The 18,649-nt window shown below is 39.2% G+C and overlaps 1 pseudogene; it reads right to left on the bottom strand.

The window, feature by feature from the left end:
* Positions 1 to 17,385: 17,385 nt before the first annotated feature.
* Positions 17,386 to 18,379, bottom strand: LOC149990766 (ADP/ATP translocase 2 pseudogene; annotated as a pseudogene).
* Between the last annotated feature and the right edge of the window lie 270 nt (positions 18,380 to 18,649).

The raw sequence follows: 18,649 nt of genomic DNA, 5'->3' as shown, positions 1-18,649 counted from the left end.
ATCCTAAGAACAAAGTAGGAGGAATGACAATACCTGACATCAAACTATAGTACAAGGCTACTGTAATCAAAACAGTCGGACACTGGCATAAGAACAGACATAAAGGTTAATGAAACAGAACAGAGAGTCCATAAATAAACCCAGGTCTATATGGTCAATTAATATTTAACAAAGGGGGAAGGAACATCAAATGGAGTGAAAAGAGCCTCTTCAAAAAGTAGTGATGAGAAAACTGGACAGGGACATGCAAAAAAAAAAAAAAAAAAGAAACTAGACCAATTTACACCCTACACCAGAATAAACTCAAGATGGATAAAAGACTTAAATGTGAGCCTGGACACCATAAAAATCATATAGGAAAGCATAGGCAGGAAAATCTAAGATATCACATGCAGTAATATTTTGCCAATAAATCTCCCCAGGCAAGGGAAATAAATGAAAGAATAAAGAAATTGAACTATATCAAATTAAAAGTTCCTGCTCAGTGAAAAAAATATATCAGCAAGATGAAAAGGGAACCAACCATATGGGAAAATATATTTGCTGATGATACCTCAGACAAGGGTTTGATCTCCAAAACATATAAAGATCTCAAATGACTCAACACCAAGAAAACATCAATTAAAAAATGGGCAAAGGACCTGAACAGACACTTCTTTAAGGAGGACATACAGAGGGTCCAGAAACACAGGAAAGAATGCTCAACATCACTAACCATCAGAGAGACGCAAAATAAAACCACAATGAGATATCACCTCACACCAGTCAGAATGACCATCATTAACAAATTAACAAACAACAGATGGTGAGAATGTGGAGAAAAGGGAACCCTAGTTCACTGTTGGTGGGAGTGCAGACTGGTGCAGCCACTGTGGAAAACAGTGTGGAATTTCCTCAAAAAATTAAAAACAGAACTGCCTTTTCGTCCAGCAATTCCACTGCTAGGATTATACCTGAAGAATCCTGAAACACCAATTCAAAAGAACCTATGCACCCTTACGTTCAGAGCAGTGCTATTTACAGTAGCCAAACGCTAGAAACAGTCTAAGTGCCCATCAATGGATGAATGGATCAAAAAACTGTGGTACATTTACACAATGGAGCACTATGCAACAGAAAGAAAGAAGGAACTCTTACATATTTGGATAACATGGATTGAAACTGGAGAGTATTGTGCTTAGTGAAATAAGCCAGGCAGTGAAAGAAAAATATTATATGATCTCACCTAATACAGAAACCTAATGAACAAAGCAAACAAAGGAGCATAATAGATCACAGGCATGGAAACAAGGAACAGACTGACAATGACCAGAGGAGATGGGGGTGGAGTGAAGTGGGGAAAGAAGGGCAAGGATCTAGTCAAGGAACTAATGTAAATGACCCATGGACACGGACAACAGGGTGGGGATTGAGTATGGGAGAGGGGGGAGGTGGACAATTCAGGGGATAGTAATGGGGGGAAAATGGGACAACTGTAATAGAACAACAATTTTAAAAATGGAATAAAAGGAAATACCTATAGATAATCTAAAAGTTTCCACCTTTACTTTCAGACAAGAACTGGTGCTTTTGGTTTCACTTAATGGAAAGGGGTGCAAGGCATGAGATTATAGTAAAAGTTCATTTGTTATATGTATTCCAGGGGGTTTCAAACTGTTACCCACAGGCCAAATTTGTACTGCAATCACGTTATGCATGTCTGCAAGCTAAGAATAGCTTTTGTATTATAAAATGTTTGAAAATCAAATGAAGAATATTTAATGACATGTAAAAATTATATTTCTTGCCTAACACTGTTTTCACATTGTAATGGCAGATTTGTGTAGATGAACCAGAGACCATATGGCTCACAAGGTCTAATACTTATTATCTGGCACTTTACAGAAAAAAGTTGGCTGACTCCTTACTTATTCTCTTAAGAAGATTATTACAGAAGTAATTTGTTCAAGGTTCATTAGTTACAGGAGTCTGTAATTTTGTCTTTAGCTAACCAGAATCCTGCTATCATAAGAGATATTGTGTCTGTTATTTCTGTGTTGAAGAACAATATCAAGCATAATAAATAATGTGCCAGGCTACCCTCTATCAATCTGAGGAGGTAGGCAGTGGGAGGTTTCCAATGCTCTTTATTATTTTCATTTTTTAATGGCAAAAAGCCTGAATCATTTCAGATTTTTTTCATTTAAAAATTTATTATTGTTCTATTACAGTTGTCTCATTTTTCCCCCATTGCACCCCCTACCCCACCAATCCCTTCTCCACAGTCAATCCCCACCCTGTTGTTGATGTCCATGAGTCACTTACATTAGTTGCTTGACTAGACCTTTCCCCTTCTCTCCCTCCCCACTTCCCCCTGGTCATTCTCAGTCTGCTCCTTATTTACCTTCCTCTGGTTAAATTTTGCTCATTTGTTTGTTTTCATCAGTTTCCTGTATTAGATAATATATAGCATTTTCTTTCATTGCCTGGCTTATTTTGCTAAGCATAATTCTTTCCAGTTTCATCCATGTTGTCACAAATGTTAGGAGTTCCCTCTTTCTTTCTGCTGCAGAGTATTTCATTGTGTAAATATACCACAGTTTTCTGATCCACTCATCTACAAATGGACACTTAGGCTTTTTCCAGCACTTGGCTACTGTAAATAACACTGCTCTGAACATAGGGGTGCATAGGTTCTTTTGAATTGGTGTTTCAGGATTCTTCAGGTATAATTCTATCAGTGGAATCGCTGGACGAAAAGGCAGTTCCATTTTTAGTTTTTTGAGGAAATTCCATACTGTTTTCCATAGTGGCTGCACCAGTCTGCATCTCCACCAACAGTGCACTGAATACCATTTTCTCCACATTTTCGCCAGCACTTGTTGTTTGTTGATTTGTTGGTGATGGCCATTCTGACAGGTGTGAGGTGGTATCTTATTGTGGTTTTAATTAGCATTTCCCTGATGGCTAGTTATGTCGACCATTCCTTCATATGCCTCTGGACCCTCTATATGTCCTCTTTGGAGAAGTGTTTGTTCAGGTCCTTTGCCCATTTTTCAAATTGGATTGTCTGTCTTCTTGGTGTGGAGTTGTATAAGTTCTTTGCCTATTTTGGAGATCAATCCTTTGTCTGAGGTATCATTGGAAAATATATTTTCCCATATATTTGGTTCACTTTTCATCTTGCCAATAGGAGATATATCAGCAAAAATATTGCTATGTGGAATATCTGAAATTTTACTGCCCGTGTTTTCCTCTATGATTTTTATGGTGTCACAGAATACATTTAAGTCTTTTATCTTTCTTGAGTTTATTTTAGTGTATGGTTTAAGTTTCTGCTCTAGTTTCTTTTTTTTTCTTTTTTTTTTTTTGCATGTCCCTGTTCAGTTCTCCCAGCAACATTTGTTGAAGAGGCTATTTTCACTCTATTTTATGCTCTTTCCTCCTTTTTTAAATATTAATTGACCACATAGACCTGGGTTTATTTATGGGTTCTCTATTCTGTTCCATTGATCTATATGTCTGTTCTTATGCCAGTACCAGACTGTTTTGATTACTGTGGCCTTGTAATATAGTTTGATATCAGGTATTGTGATTCCTCCTACTGTGTTCTTCTTCCTCAAGATTGCTGTGGTTATTCGTGGTGGTCTTTTTTGGTTCCATACAAATTTTTGAAGCATTTGTCCTAGGTTTGTGAAATATGTCATTGGTATTTTAATAGGGATTGCATTGAAGCTATAAATTGCTTTGGGTAGTATGGACATTTTAATGATGTTGATTCTTCCCATCCATGAACATGGTATATACTTCCATTTATTGTATCTTCCTTAATTTCTTTCTTCAGTGTTATGTAGTTTTCCAAGCACAAATCTTTTACCTCCTTGGTTAAGTTTATTCCTAAGTACTTTATTGTTCTTTTTGCTATAGTAAATGGGATCTTTTTCTAGTTTCCATCTCTGATATTTTATTGTTGGTGTAAATAAATGCCTTTCATTTCAGATTTGACACACAAACAAGTATGATCAGTTTCAGAGAGAACTACCACCCCAGCACTTCTTTGGGAAGAACTGATGATCTTTGATGTTACTAAACATTAAATCTCTCTGTCTACCTACTTTTCTTACCTTAACTTTACTGACAAGTTCACATCCACAGCAGAGCACTGCTCTAAAATGTGGTAAAAATAAGAAAAGATTTATAAGCACTAGGGTTTCATACAGTGGGGAATTATGGAGAAAGTGAAAATAATTCCATTCTTGCAGTGAATGTAAATCCCAAAACTTGCCTGCACAGCACAATTCTATATAAAAGAGCTATCTTTTTTTCATTGATTTTCATTGTAAATTAATATACTTCCTTGGAAACAATTTAGTCCTAGGCATATTCAAATTATTGAAAAAGCAACACATTTTTTTTACTGCAGTATATTTGAAGGAAATAATGTTTATTTTTTAAAATTATTAATAATAAATTTTACACACAAATAGTTAAATAAAAGTAAAGACACAATAGGTTACTTACAGTTTTACTTAAGTCACTTAAAGTAAAAACCACAATGATTAAGCTAAAAGAAAAAATAGACTGAAAATTTCCTCAGTTTCAAATATACATTCTTAACAACATTTATATAAAATACACAGTACATCCCTTTTACTAAGGAGAAGCTTGATAGTTGCTTCCAGAAGTTAGGATTGATCAAGGTAATCTAAGTTGAAGAAAAAGAGAAGACAGTAAATCCTCTACAGAAGCAATAATTCCAGTTATGACCTCACAGAAACAATGGTGGTAAATGAAGTAATTACATAGTTATTTTTGAAAAACATGGAAGAAAGTCTCCAGGTAGATTTCAGTCTCTGAGAGAATTTAAAAAAACATTAATTTTTTAATGTTTACTTTCTATATAAATTGTGTTCTTTTGTATTTCAAGATAATTATGTTTGAAATACACTTGATTATGAGGTAATTTAGAACAGGGTTAACATTTTGAAGCCAGACTGTCCAGCTCTTCCATTTGCTATCTATGTGACCTTAGAAAACTTACAAAATATATTTGTGCTTAAGTCCCCTAACCTTCAAAATGGTGATATAATAACAACCAACACTCTTAGGGCAATTATAAGGATTAAATGCAAAACCTATAACAGTACTGGGCACATCACAGGCATTGTATTAATTCTAGCTGCTGCTGCTGCTCCTCCTTCTGCTCCTCTCCTTTCTCCTACTCTAATTTTCCTCTTTTTCCTCCTTCTCCTATTCTTTCTTCTTCCTTCTTCTCTTTTTCTTTCTTCCTCCTCCTCTTTCTTGATTATCATCATCATAGTCAATGTAAAATTCCTGGAACACTTGTGTCTTAGCATGGATTGTTGTGAGTACTTTGCATAGCACATATTATTTTAATGTGGTAAACCCTAGGTTGAATTTTCTAGAAAACACAGTACATCCCCCAAAACATCTCAGCTCCAAGAAATTCACTTCTTAGAGGCAACAACCACTGAATCTCTTATTCACACAAATGATCTTAGAAATTTCTGGAGTTGTATAACTCTGAATAAAAAAAAGAAAAAAAAAAACAAAAAAACACAACGAATCCCCAAGCCCAAAATTATAGGGCTTCTGGAACTATACCACAGAAGACTACTATAACAGTTTGGTAGCCACTTAACTTTCAGGACCTCTCATATGTGTCCTCTAGACATGGCCACCCAGCTACATAGCATCCTGTTTCTTCTACATACCATACAGGACCAATTCATCTCAGTGATTTCAGTTTGGTTTTTGATGCAAAAGGAAAAATCCACTTGAAAAAAATTTGTTTTCTCACAAATGAGATATAATCTTGGGTTTAATTATTTAATATACACTAGGTTGCTGATTTTTTGAAAGATACTTATATAGTTGATTCATTCTTCATCCAGGTGCCAAGAACTATGCTAACTGTTGAGATACAGCAGTGAACAAACTAGATATGGTTTACAGTTATACTATTGTTTCATTTTTATTTATTAATTCAGAAAGTGTTTATTAAACTCCTTCTAGGTATGCATTGGAGATGCAAGTGCCACAAATAAACATGTGAAAGCTAAACAAATCATTAGACCTGTCACCTGTGCTATTACAATTTACTCATTTACTTCCTAATATTATTTTACAAAATTGCAAAAGAAATGCTTTTGAAATCATCTGACTTATTTTTGTGATTACTATGTAACTGCACAATACATTAACAATAGAACTCGATTTAGAACACTGGCCTACCTAACATCAAATTTTAAACACTTCTGGCTCAGACTAAATCGAAATGCAAAATTCAGAGCCTCCCTTTTGTTGTTGTTTTTATTTATATTTATTTATTTACTTACTTATTTATTGCCTTTTTGGTTGCTCTTTTGCAGTTGTCCCAATTTTCCCCCATTGCTCTCCCCATCCTACCCACCCCCTACTCCCAGAGTCAATCCCCACCCTGTTGTCTGTGTCCATTGGTCATTTATAGATATTCCTTAACTAGACACCTCTATTTCTTTCCCCCCTTATCCTCATTCTCCCTCCCCTCTGGTGACTGTCAGTCTTTTTCTTGTTTCCATGCCTCTAGTCTTATTTTGCCTATTATACTTGTTTTGTTCATTAGGTTCCTCTTATAGGTGAGATCATATAGCATTTGTCTTTCACTGCCTGGCTTATTTCCCTTAGCATAATACTCTCCAGTTTCATCCATGTTGTTGTGAAAGGCAGGAATTATTTCTTTTTGCTGGGTAGTATTCAATTGTGTAAATGTTCTACAGTTTTTTGATCACCTAATTTACTGATAGACACTTAAGTAGTTTCTAGCAGTTGCCTATTGTGAATAAGGCTACTATGAACATAAGTGTGCATAGGTTCTTTTGAATTGGTGTTTCAGGATTTGTTGGGTATAATCCCAGCAGTGGAATCACTGGACCAAAAGGCAGTTCCTGAGCAGTTTTCTGAGGAAATCAGACTATCACATCTTATATGTAATGGTGACATTCTATCAAATCTGTATCTTAACCTGGAATCAATTTAAGTAGTCTACCTTTAGCACAAAATTAATTTATTATATTAAAGCATTGATTTTAAATTTAAATCAAACTGCAATTGAATTTTTATCTGTGCTATTACTAATTAGACACATTTTAGCTCACATATTCCTTAAAAACTGAGTAATTGCATCATTAAAGCATGTTTCCCTTTGTCTTCAACAATTACAGTGAGTATTTTGACACTCAGAAAGACATGCATTTGACTTCCGGCCAAGATGGAGGCTTAGCCTGACATGCTCGGTCTCCCTCTACAACTAGAAAGGAATACAACTACCTCAAAACAAAAGATGACTACAAATTCCAGAAAATTAAAATTCACGGAAGCCCAAAGTACAAAGTTATAAACCAGTGGCGCTCATTGGGCAGGTAAGAGGAGTGAAGGTGGGCGGTGCTGTTTGCAGTAGCATCAGGGACAGTGGCAGGAAGAGCAATCCTGGCTGCAGTCGAGTCACAGCAGCTCCCGACTCCAATGCTGGAAAAAGCAGCCACCGCATTGCCTCGGACAGTGAGGCCCAGAGAGCGGAAGAACGGATCCGGGTCTCCTAGTGGAGAATAATGGCAGGAAGCCATCTTGAACTCCTGCCCCCACACGAAACGCCACAGCGCTGCGAAATAGGTTGCGGATCGCCACCGGTCACTGGGTAGTGATGACAAAGGGCCACAACGCAGCAAAAAAGGTTGCAAATTGCCGCCGGTTGCCGGGTTGTGAGGAGTACACAGGCACTGCCCCCTATAGCTGGCCCAAGAAAGCAAAACTCAAATCTGTCAAAATGAGGCAGACACCTATAGAAATCCCAGTGGCACAGCTCACCAGGCAGCAGATGAAGAATATGACAGATGAACAAATAAGAAACTTGTCAGAGACTCAGTTTAGAGCCATTGTTTTAAGGTGGCTTACAGAATTAACAAAAGAGTTTAAAAAAAGATGAGAAAGGATTGAAAACCACTTATACTGAAAAGAACAAACACACATATGAGACAAATGGTGAGGAAATAAAACCCAGAGTTCAAATTAACAAATAGAGAAGGAACAAACAGTCAACCAGTGCAGAGAGAGGAAACAGGAAGCAAGGAAAGTGAGAGGAGGATCAGAAACCTCTGGGACAGCTACAAGAGACTGAACATAAGAATTATAGGATTGCCAGAGGGCGAAGAAGAAGAACTAGAAATTGAAAAATTATGTGAAAATATAGTAAAGCAGAACTTCCCAAACTTGGGGAAGGAAATAGACTTACAGGTCCAGGAAGCACAGAGAGTTCCAGAAAAACTGGACCCAGGGAGAACCACTCCAAGACACATTATAATCAAAATCTCAAAAGTTAAAGATAAAGAGAGAATCTTAAAAGCAACAAGAGAGAAGAAAAGAATCATGTACAAAGGGGTCCCAATTAGACTATCAGCTGACTTTTCAAGGGAGACCCTGCAGCCAAGAAGGGACTGGCAAGAAATATTCAAAGTAATGAAAATTCGGGGGGCGAGAGGCTGGAGGTCGGGGCGGCAACTCGGGGGTCCCGCCCGTGCCGCGGCCGGGGCTGAGATCGTGAGAAGTGGGGACCTCGGCCTTCCCGGGGCCCGCGCTGGTCCCCTCCCCGCCCCGGCCCGGCGAGCACGGCCGCGCGTCTCGTGGTTCCACGGTTCCCTCTGGCTTCGGTTTCTCCCGCGCCTTATGCGCGGGGTCACTGCCCGACGCCCTGCCCCGCCACGGAACTGCAGAGCCCAGCCGAGGCTCCCGCGCGGCCACCGGGCGGCGTGGAGCCCCTTCCCGGGGCGGCGCTGCAGGGGCGCCGGGACCGCCCCGCTCCGACTCGGGGCCCCGCGGTCGCCTCCCGTGCAGATGACGCCCAGCCGGGCGGCACCAGCCCGGGCCTCGGGGCGCGCCGTCGCGTGCGGACTCGCGGGGGCCGACTGCGTCGCCGCCTTCGCTGTTCTGGTTTCTTTTTAAGATTGTATTTATTATTTATTATTCCTAATGTTAATTTTTAAAAAGCTTTAAAAAATATTAGAAGAGAGGGGAGGGAGCGAGGGAGAGAAACCTCAATCGGTTGCGTCGGGGACTCAACCCCCAACCCGGGCAGGTGCCCGGACCCCAAGTCCCTCCAGCGAGCCCCCGGCCCGGGGCGACGCCCACCCACGGCGCCACGCAGCGCGGCTCCCTCTGCATCTTCTCCGAGCGGCTGCCCGCGGGAGACGCCGGACTCGCGTGGGGGCGGGACCGGGGTTGGTAGACGCAGCCGTCCTGGGCCCCGGAAGTTGACCAGAGGCACGCGGCGTGTGAGAAACACGGGGCTTTTAAGCGACGGAACGGCGTTCGGAAGTAATGAAGTGGGAGTCTGCGAGCTCTCTGTGCGGCTCCATCCACTCCCTCCCGCGGCGGCCAGGGCGCCTGAGGACCCGGCTGTGGCTCGGAGAAGAGCGGCCTGGCGGGGAGGGGCAGGGGGTCTTCAGGAAGAACTTGAGCTGCTTGACCTCGGGCTGCATCCCCGGGCCACACACGGCGCTGCCCCCATGGGTGGGGCCTGCCCGCGCCGTGCATGAGCCGCTGACCGCTCCCTGGCTGCTGGGCTGTGCTGAGCCGGGGCAGCCCTTCGGAAGCCAGGCTGACAAATTAAAAAATGTTTTAAATCTAGCAGAGACACCGACGGCCTCGGGGGACAGGCTCCACAGATGCATGAAGGCCAGGTACTTGGCACACACACACCAGCTCCCATAACGGCACCCAGTGAGGGGAGACGGGGCGGCCAGAATCCAGAGTTTCTACAATATATTCTCTAAAGCTCTCGGTAGGGGTCCTGGCCCGACAGCTCAGTGGGTGAGAGCGCCGGTCCCAATACCCAAGGTTGCAAGTTTGATCCCCAGTCAGGGCACATATAGGAATCTACCAATAAATAAGTGAAACAACAAATCAGTGTTTCTCTCTCTCAAAAAAAAAAAAACAAACCAGTAATCAATGAAAAATTATGAGACGGTCAAAGAAACAATAAAATGTAGACCATGCACTGCAGAAGTGGTTCATAGGTTCCTAGAAACTCCCCCTGAGGAGACTAGACTAACCAAGGAATGAAAGAGAAGACAGCTTGCCAAATCAGGAATGAAATAGGAGACATCACTATGCACCTGAAGGAACTAAGACTCAGCCCTGGCTGGTGTGGCTCAGTGGATGGAGCGAGGGCCTGCGAACCAAAGGGTCGCCGGTTCAATCCCCAGCCTGGGCACCTGCCTGGGTTGTGGGCCAGGTCCCTGGTTGGGGGCGCACAAGAGGCAACTACACATTAATGTTTCTCTCCCTCTCTCCTTCCCTCCCTTCCCCTCTCTCTAAAAATAAATAGAATCTCTTTAAAAAAAAAAATTCAAAACCTACAACCATGAATACTCTATCCAGCGAAATTGTCATTCAGAATAGAAGGGCAGAGAAAGTTCTTCCAGGACAAAATAAAACTGAAGGAGTTCATTAGATCCAAACCACTATTATATGAGATGTTAAAGGGACTGATTTAGAAAAAGGAGGACCAAAACCATGAACACTAAAATTAAAACTGCAACACAAGGACCAACAACAGAAGCTAGGGAATTGAAACAAAGGCAAATTAAATAGGTAACAAGAGTGGGAAAAGAACTATAGGTATGGGGAACATATTGGGGGGAGGTCAGCAGGGAGGGGTATGGAGGAAGGGAGGGAGATGGTACAGGAATTAAGAAGCATAGTAGGAGGGAATGGAGTAGACAGGAAGAGGTTGAGAAGAACTATATGCACAACCAATGGACATGGAACAAAAAGGGGGGACAACTTGATGGAGGAGGGCCACCGAGTGCAGGGGAGCAGAGGGAAGGGAAATTGGGACAACTGTAACCATATAGTCAATAAAACATATTTAAAAAAAAGAAAGACATGCATTCAAGTAATTGTATGAGATAAAAAGTATTTAAAATTTGAAGTTGAGAGAGACTAATAGTTAAACAGTGTAACAGCGGTTAAGTATTTCTAACTAATATATGGTAAATTGTAAAATATGCAAACAAGTAATGTTTTAACTGAATTTTAATTGTGCTTTCCAACTAGTTTCAATGTGTTTCCATCTCTTTCATGTTCCAATCTATTCTGCACACCATTGCAAGATTATTCTCTAAAGTGGCACCTCTATTTCATCTCAAGAAACTCTGTGTCCAGTGCCTAAAAAGGCTAAATAACTTGACTATTAGTCTCCATCAAGGAACCAGACCATCCAGTACAGTTTTTGTTGTTGTCGTTTATTTTGTTTTTTTCCTGAAGTAATGTCTTTGATAACAGAATATGGGCAAAGAGTCAGGTAGAGACGTAGTCTTACTCTAGTCACCTTTTCATCGATTTGGAGATTTATATAAAATACACAGTTTACCACGTACTATGTGATCTAATGACAGAAATGGGTTTTGTTTTGCATTTATTATGTGGAAGGCAAGTTGCAGTCAACAAAATAAACTAGACTAGTTGTGAAATATTTTCCTTAGAGCTTCCTATATCCATGTCATGAATTGGATAATTTCCCACCAAGTTCAAATAGGAGTCCCAGGTGGTTGGTTTGCTTTCTACACACCCCACAAATTTTACAATATGTAGTAACCAATACTGTAAGTCATAAAGAAAAAGAACACAGCATTAAACTCACTTGATATTCTCAGGGAATTTCTGATCAACTACACCTCTAGACAACAGAGTAATGACTTTAATTTGCTTAAATATGTCACTCTAATAGGTAGTCAGAAAATAAAAGCAAAGGTATATGCCACCATAGTATTTTAAATGGGCCAGAAATACTTTTTCTTCAGTAGCGAGATTGCATGTTTATTATAATTAGTGTTTTACTTCAATAAAGAGTGAGCAAGGCCCTGGCTGCTGTGGCTCAGTGAATTGAGCGTCGGTCTGCGAGCCAAGTGTCGCTGGTTCGATTCCCAGTCAGGAAACATGACTAGGTTGCACGTCAGGTCCCCAGTTGGGGGCGCAAGTGAAAGGCAACCACACAGTGATGTTTCTCTCCCTCTCTTTCTCCTTTCCCCTCTCTTCAAAAATAAGTATATAAACAAACAAATAAATGAATAAATTATAATAAAAATATTTTAAAAAAAGAGTGAGCAACTGTCAGAAAACTAATGAGAAAAGTACCACCACTCACTGATTACCTGTTTGTATAGATGCATTTGTTACAGGTATGATTTTATTTCAAAATATTTGAATTTACAAAATTTATTTTCTTATTACATTTCCAAAATGTGAAATTTGCCAAAGTCTCCATCTTCCGAGGTGTTAGTCATTTTTTTGACATCTTCCCAAATCCTCACAGGATTATAGCAGAATCCCAGGCTTAATAAGCAGTGACTTGAAATTGAGGGGTGATACAAGTCCACAGTACATAATGGTTATCATCTTTTAAGCTTTTACTTAGCCAAAGGATCCGCAGCAAATTTGGCATTAAGTTTAAACATTTCTCCATGGAAACTATTCAGATGATTCAGAGACTGCAGCAGCTATGGGCAACTGGTGATTGGCAGTTTCATCATGACAACACACCTACCCACTCATGCATCATGTCTTGTACAGAGATTTTTGGTGAAACATCAAATCACTCAGGTGACTCAACCCCCCTAAAGCCCAGATTTGGCACCCTGTGACTTCTGGCTTTCCCCAAAACTAAAATCACCTTTGAAAGGAAAGAGATTTCAGACTGGCAAGATTCAGGAAAATATGATGGGACAGCTGATGGCAATTGGAAGAACTATGTGAAGTCCCAAGGTGCCTACTTTGAAGGGGACTGAGGTGCCATTGTCCTATGTTCAATATTTCTTTTAACTTGTATCTTCCTGAATAAATGTCTCTATTTGTTATAGTATGTGGCTGGATACCTTCTGGAAATACCTCATACTTCTTTACTTATTATTTTTAAAATTTTGAACATGTTAAGACTCAGTCTTTCTTTGCTTGATTGTAATAATTAAAAGTGAAGAGACATGTCATCCTTTAAGGCTGACCATGCTAAGAGAAAGCCCCTACTGTGTTTTCACATCTTAACATGATCAGCCTGTTCTTCCCCTTAGGTCTTCCTTCTCATCTATGTAGCTTTTTAGCCCTCTATCTGCCTCTGGAATTCTGACAGTGGCTTCCATGCCTGGGCAAAGTCAGAGAATATAAATGAGTCCTGCCCAGGACTTTTGTAGTTGAATAGCCAGGGTTTCTATCCTGAGGGACTATACACTGAGATATGTCTGACAAAGAGAAAAAGAGTAAACGTGAGTAAGAGAGAAAGCTTGAAAGTGAGTATGAGCATTCCTTATGCAATTGGCCTACTTCTCTTACCTTTCCTAATAGTGTTATCTCTTAAATTAGGAGTTAGCCACTCTTTTGATCTCTCTATCTTTCTTCAGATATCCTGCAATTGGCTGCCTGGCTTCAAAGTTGTTGTTGTTGTTGTTTTTTATTTAACTTGTGAGACTTCAAGCTTAGACTGAAGATTCTGTAAGACCGCATTGTCTTATTTTACTATAATCTACAAGAAAATTATGGAGTTGAACCTTTCAGACTTAAAATCATCCCAGGTGAGAAGATGCTGCATTGGTCTTGTTTATATTTCTGGTTTGCCCTGTTCACCTCACCTTGTAGACTATTTACTTCCATTTTGAAGGCTCAAATACAATTATGAATTACTGTTAAGTTTCCAAGACAGTTGGGTAGTGCTAAACAGAATTTTCTACCCTAAATGGTCAAGATGGCACTATGACACATCAGTGAAAAAGATATTAATTGTATATGATAAAATTTGTTAAGAAAGCTGCCTCAATCATGGTTGAAAACTTTAAAGAGATATAATTTTAATATTCCAAGGTTTATAACAGGTATGAAACAATGAGATATTTACTACTTTATTTTTCAAATCTGACTTTTGAATGGGAATATTCCTGCCATATTCACTGAACCAAGCTTGTGCATAGATATGCATATGTGCACACAGCTGTTTAAATTTTAAATACCAAGCAATGGTGCATGCAAGAAAACTATAGGAAACAAAAAACACTCAATTACATTTATATGAAAGGACTATCCATTCAACCTTTTGGATAACATTTAAAAAATACATAAATGAAACAGCTAGGGTGACTAATTTTATTAAGTTAAATAATATGTTGTTTTAGACAGATATGTTTCAGAGGCCAACGTTCTCAAAATCCTCTAGAGTGCTAGTTAATAATGCATATTATTGAACCCCTTCCCCAAACTTGTGAATAAGAATTTCTGGAAGTCTGGTAAAAAACAAACAAACAAAATAACAAACAGCATTTTATTTTTATTTAATACTTTTATTGTATTTTTTATTACTATTAAGTCTCCTTATACCCCTTCCCCACTGCCATCCCCACACTGTTGTCCATGTCCATTTACACAATGGAATACTACTTGTATGTAAAAAAGAAGACAGTTTTAATTTATCCTTTGTGACAGTTTGGATGGACCTGGAGAACATTATGCTAAGTGAAATAAGGCAGTCAGAGAAAGACAAATACCACATGATTTCATTCATATGTGGAATCTAATGAACAAAATTAATTTTCAAGCAAAATAGAGACAGACTTATAGATGCAAAGCACATGACAACTAGTGGGTAGGGAGGGTAGAGAGGGAGAATTTGAGCTAAAAGGAAAAGGAACTTTAAAAATCAGCATTTTAAAGACATTCTTTACATCATGAGTTTCCAAAATATGGCCTGCAGACCTCTGAAGTCACTGGTTCTAGGTGACTTCAGAACCATTTTGATAATAATAATTATTATTTGTCTCTTTTGTTGTGATGACTTTTGTTCTGATGGTGCAAAAACAATGGTGAGTAAAACTGGTAACTTAATTTGGACTAAGACAATGACACCATATAGTACTGGTAGTCACTGTATTCTTCACTGCCATGTATTTGCAGTAAATGCACGGCCAAAAGTAGCCAGTTTAACTTTAAAAATGTCTTTGGTGAATCACCAAAATTAAAAATCTTGTTAAATTTTAATGCTTGAGTATTTTAATATTTTGCAGAAAAAGAATAAAATATCTGTATAAAGCATTTCTGATTGATACCAAAGTATAATAGTTACTTTTAATAAAAAGCACTCATGTTATTGTTTGAGTTGCAGGCTGAACTAACTACTATTTTTATAGGACACTCTATTCACTTAAAAGAGTAACAAACTACAGTTATTTAGACTTGAGGATTTCTTCACAATTCCTTGAGAAATTAATAAAGTGAGCCTGTCACTTCAAGCAAAAAAAACTGATGGTATTTTTTGCCTATAATAAAATTCAAGTTTTCAAGACAAAATTCAAATTTTGGAAAACTTGTATCTGTAAACATGAGAGTGACAATTTCTTAGTCTGCAAGTTTTTTGATAAGATCACTGGTGATATTAATGAATATGATTGTTGATATTGTATAAAGTGTCATGTTTAATAAGATCTGCATAACTCAGTGAATCAAAATTTTCCAGATGAACACTGAATGATGATAAAAAATCATGCATGATAAAAAAAAAGCCATCCTGAGTACAAGATAAACAAATAGATACTAATGAAAAACAGTATGAAAAGTTCATTTTAAAAGTTACAGCCTAAGTGCCCATCTGTAGATGAATGGATCCAAAAACTGTGGTACATTTGCACAGTGGAATACTATGTAGCAGAAAGAAAGAAGGAACTCCTGCCATTTGTGACAACATGGATGGAACTAGAGAGAATTATGCTTAGTGAAATAAGCCAGGCAAAGAAAGCAAAATACCATATGATATTACCTAATACAGGAAACTAAAGAACAACACAAACAAACAAACTAAATAGGACAAAGAGTAGAATAGTAGTCAATAGGGGGGATGGGGGAGGGAGAGAAACGGGATAAGTAAGGGAAGGGTCTAGTCAAGGAACGTGTATAAATGACTCATGGACATGGACAATGGGGAGAGATATGATTGTGGGAGAAGGGGTGGGCTGGGTGGGGGGGAGCAATGGGGGAAAAGTGGAACAACTGTAATTGAAAAACCAAAAAAAAAGTTTATTGATATTGTTTCCAATGCAATATTGTAACTAATCTTTAAAAAGCTATCACTTAAATTCTGGTGTAGTATCAAAGAAGAATATTCACAATTATCATAATGTTACAGAGTGGGGCCACCAAGGAGATGAAAGGGGCTTTAACCATAAAATGGTGAGGAAAAGCTTCTGGGCCTACGTAAAATTCTACAGGTGGCTGTAATTAGTCACCCTGCCGACTATGTCACAGGATGTAATTGGGGATTTAAAAATAAGGCAGCAGGCGTTTTGGCTAGGGGAATGCCATGCAGCTTTGAAAGGAGGCTGGGAACTCAATGTGATTCTGCATTAAGAGCTGGAGAGCACCGCAACACAGGCAAAACCTCCCCAATCAGGCTCAAATGATTGGGAGCTGCTGGTAAAACTAAACTGTGTCTGGGAAGTAGGAAAACAGTATCTCTGACTTTTCTAAAACTAGTCTAATTTGGCAGGGGGAGGCAGAACTAAGTGTTTGTGGGTGTTTTAAAGAGAATAAGACTTAACTGCCGAAATCCGCCAATAGTCTAAATCTATATAATCTTTAAATAAACAATTCGTTTTCTTTTTACCAAACTCTGGTATTGAGAGTTATGCTTCTGGCAGTGGGTAATTGGGCCCCTCATAACTGAAAAGCCTGTGAGTTCTGTTACAATATTGGGTATTAAAATATTCCTTTTCTTTCCAACTATGTATCTGAGTGATGCTGGATTGTGCTTTTATACTTCAAACAAAACAACATATTACAACATTAAATGCAGAAAATATATAATAGAGCAAGCTTATGTTATGCCAGATATTACAGAGAATTGAAAAAAATATAAGATCATTCTATAATTTCATTATATTTTTTGTTTTGGAAGATAAAATTAGTTTTCATAAAATTGTGTTAATTCAATAATTATGTAATAGGTACAAATTTAAATTTTGAAGAGCATAAATGAATCATAAATCCAAAAAGTTTGAGGAGTACTGTTCTAGGTGATCTTGATTCTTGATTACATTTGAAAACCATTACTCTAATAGTAAAGTTTGGAACGTATGGAAATGTTTTTTTTTGTTGTTTGTTTTTTATATTTCAGGTATTTTTTTATTTCTTCAAATTTGTCATTTAGCAGGAGTGACTGAAATAAAAAATATAATTGAGTCCCACCATCACCATGGAAATGGCTTCAAGAGAAAACTGGTCAGATGAATATTACTGCTCCCCATTTTCAACCAGTAAAAAGTTGCCACTGATAAATAGACAGCCAACAGTCTGTCGAGAATGCTCAAGATATGTTACATAATACAACATGCCTGTTCACGGGGGAGGGGGAAAGACTACGAAATAATTTATGTGAACTTCTTGATTTCATCATACAAGACAAACACAAAAGCACCACCCATGCCTCTGAGAACATTAGACCATGCACTCTTGAAAAAGGCTTTGCCTCCTTCATCACGAGCAATTTTCCTCCAGCAGTCGAGTGTGCCTGTGTGCATGGTATCAGTTCCTTTGCGCCCTGACTGCATCATCATGCAGCGACGAACAGTGTCAAATGGATAGGAAGTCAACCCAGCCACCGCTGTGACAGACTGTGCGATCATCCAGCTGACGAAGACGTGAGTATTCTTGGGGTCTGGAAGCATTCCCTTTGCAGTGTCATAGATACCAAAGTAGGCAGCTCGATAGATGATAATACCCTGCACGGACACATTAAAACCTTGGTACAGGCCCTTAGTCCCATCAGATTTGTAGATCTTAACCAGGCAGTCACCGAGGCCTTTGAATTCCCTTTCAGCTCCAGCTTTGCCCACATCACCTGGTAGACGGGTACGGGCAAAATCAAGAGGATATACAAAACACAAAGAGGTGGCCCCAGTGGCACCACCGGAAGCCAGATTTCCTGCAAAGTACCGTCAAAACTGGGTTCTCTTGTCCACATCACCCAGGAAGATCTGCTTGTATTTATCTTTGAAGGCAAAGTTGAGAGCCTGGGTGGGGAAGTATCTGATGACATTGGCCAGGTTACCGCGCCAGAAGGACAGGACTCCCTGCTCCTTGGGGATACGAACCACGCAGTCTATAATGCCCTTGTATTGCTTATCTGCGGTGATTTGCTTGCTGGCATGCTGCACCTGCAGCAGCAGCTTGACCCGCTCGATGGGCGCTACCGCTGTCTTGGAGATGGCCACCGCCACTCCACCTGCCAGGAAGTCCTTGGCAAAGGACACAGCAGCATCTGTCATGTTGAAGGAAAGAAGGAGCGGGAGAACGCAGATCTAGGATCGGAACCGCTTGGGACTCCGGAGCTGTCATGGAAATGTTTTAATAAGAAGTGTGGTGTACTCCTTTTTAAACTAGTCTTAACCATTGTGTAATTCCTCAAAGATTTCTGTAAAGTTTATGTGCAGAGCTACTCAAAACTAAGGTGAGGGAATCTATATGAACTCTCAAGATTCCTTCCAGTTGTCTTAATCTAAATGACCTTAGAACTAGTTAATCTAATTTTAGTTTCAATGTGATATACTTTATATTTCCTAAACATTTATCCACCAAAGATTTTTTT

This window comes from Furipterus horrens, unplaced genomic scaffold, assembly GCF_987537825.1.
Source record: "Furipterus horrens unplaced genomic scaffold, mFurHor1.1.pri manual_scaffold_17, whole genome shotgun sequence".
Classification (NCBI taxonomy): domain Eukaryota; kingdom Metazoa; phylum Chordata; class Mammalia; order Chiroptera; family Furipteridae; genus Furipterus; species Furipterus horrens.
Note: the sequence above shows the minus strand (reverse complement) of the source record. Positions and strands in the feature narration are given on the sequence as shown.